Source organism: Pteropus vampyrus, unplaced genomic scaffold (assembly GCF_000151845.1).
Source record: "Pteropus vampyrus isolate Shadow unplaced genomic scaffold, Pvam_2.0 Scaffold350, whole genome shotgun sequence".
Taxonomy (NCBI): domain Eukaryota; kingdom Metazoa; phylum Chordata; class Mammalia; order Chiroptera; family Pteropodidae; genus Pteropus; species Pteropus vampyrus.
The window spans coordinates 71967-74362 of NW_011889131.1; the positions used below are offsets into that span (position 1 = coordinate 71967).

Genomic DNA, 2396 nt, shown 5'->3' on the forward strand with positions numbered 1-2396 from the left:
ATGTTAACATTAAAAGACAGAGCATTTTAATACTTATTAGATATTTGATGTTAAAGAATAATTTTAAAGATTTTAAAAGTTTAAAACATTGTGATTATGTTAAAAGATGTCCTTATATTTTAGAGGTGCATATTGAAGTATTTATGGATATAATTATATCACATCTGGTATTTGTTTCAAAATAATCACTTAGGAAATTGAATAAAACAAGAATGATCTTGAGTTAATTGTTGTAGCTACTTGGAGGGTGGATGGGAGTTAATTATACTGTTCCTTCTCTTTTTTATATATGTACTTAAAATGCACCATGATAAGAGAGTTCTAGAAAGTACTTGCACAAGTATGACCATTAGTATATTAAACAACAAACATATCTCCCATACAAATAAAAATGGAGTTGCTTAAATAACTGACAGGGACTTAATCCAGTTTCTCATTACTTCTCTATCCCCATCACCTCTCACTCTTCCTCTTTCCATTCCACCCTTACTCTGGCTCAGTCACATCGGGAGGGCTCCTGTATCAGAACCTTTGCATCTAATAGCACTGCTATCTGAAACTGCTGCTTTAGACATAGCTACAACTTTTCCATCTCTAAACAAATCTCTTACTCTCAATGAGGTGACCCTATTGGCTCTATTTCAAACAGCAACTCTTCTGATCTTCTACTCCCATAGTAATGTTTATCCATTTTACTTCACATTGTTTCACACATATATACTTTTTTTTCTGTCTATAGACTATCTCCCCCAAATATAATGTAAACTCGGGCCTGGGATTTTTAATCTATTCACTGCTGGCTCCCTGGTGCCTTTAAGGAATTCAACAGCTATTTGTCGATGGAATAAATGAATCAAGTTATTACTAAACAATAAGCTAATCTGTGTATTTACTTTTTGCTGTGCCTTATTTTTTTGTTGATCTTTCGTCTACATACAGTTGCAAAATATTGTCAGAAAGTTTTCATTCTTTGTTCTTTTTGCTTATATCTGTGTAAGATATCAATCTATATGATATCAACATTTTATATATTATAATTATATTTTTTTCTGACACTAATAATACTTTACATTTGGGCTTCTGTTATTTTTTCTATTTATTAACAAAAATATGTGTATTCCTCATGCAATTTATCATCATCAGGCTAGACTTTACTGCCAGAGATATTTAACATGTTGTAATTTTAGATTTCACTGCACATATACTCTACGCGATCCTTTTTTTATGAGTGATTTTTTTTCATTGAAAAATTTAAAATCTACAACTATAGGGAACATATTATGAGAATTGTGGTATATTCACTCAGTGACACTAGGAACAACAAGACTTTCTTTTTTCCTGAACCATTGAGATGAAGTTGTGAAAATCACGACTCTTCAGGGTGTATTTCCTAAGAACAAGAATGTTCTCTTACATAACCACATTGCAGTGATCAAAATCAGAAATTTAACATTGCTCCAGTGCTCATATGTAGTCTTCATTTCACAGTCACATTTTGCCAATTGTTCCAGTAACATCTTTTATAGCAATATTATTTTTCCTAGTTCAAAACTATTGAACACTTCACAAGCTTGCATGTCATCCTTGTGGAGGGGCCATGCTCATTTTCTCTGTATTCCAATTTTAGTATGTGCACTGCCGAAGCGAGCGCTACTAGATTCCCTATTCAGATTTTAAAATAAGCTTCCCTAGTCAGTTCCTCACGTAGACTTTTAAGGTTTCTCTGTTTATATACCAAATGTTGTTATATGTGAATATAGCAGTAAGATAAATTCTTCTCCAAAAAAAGCTTGCGGAGAGTAAATCTCTATACCATGCTCTTTCTCTCTGTGTTGAACGTTGCATAAATTAAGTTTTGGACACTGAAACATTAAGGGAAGAAGAAAGATTACCTGGGATGTAAGAAATGAGCCTTAGTGGATATTAGAAAATAAGTCTTATTGGAAAGCAGTTCAACATACAAATTGACTTCTCAATTGTTTTAGTCCAATTTGCTATTCTCTTTTCTCTCTACAAATTTGAAATCAAATATTCCATGTTAAATGTGGTCTGAGTCAATTCTTGCTTGTGTAGCTGTTGGTTATTAGCAAATGCATACAGTAAAATTTTAATCAAGCCACCACTTGTTAGAGAATAATATGCATTTTAGGTGTCCCTGTGGAGCCCCGGTTTCTATAATTTTACATGTGTACAAAGAGTAGAAGCAGTCAGCAAGAATAATAGTCACTTTTTAAGTGGAAGGTAACCTGCACAAAGGTAAGAAACTTCTATTCTGTTTAGAGAACAAAAAATATCCAAAATGAAATCGCTCTCCATCTATCTGCATGAATTGAAATAGGTTATCTTCTCATTTTTACTTTGTCAGATTCAAGTAACTGTATTTCAAATTAGAAACA

General features: G+C 32.5%; 1 non-coding gene across 1 annotated transcript; it reads right to left on the reverse strand.

Moving 5' to 3' along the window:
• Nucleotides 1-1547: 1547 nt before the first annotated feature.
• Nucleotides 1548-1651, reverse strand: LOC111731141. Its single transcript, XR_002776977.1, has one exon. It is a non-coding gene; the product is annotated as a U6 spliceosomal RNA (small nuclear RNA).
• Nucleotides 1652-2396: the final 745 nt, after the last annotated feature.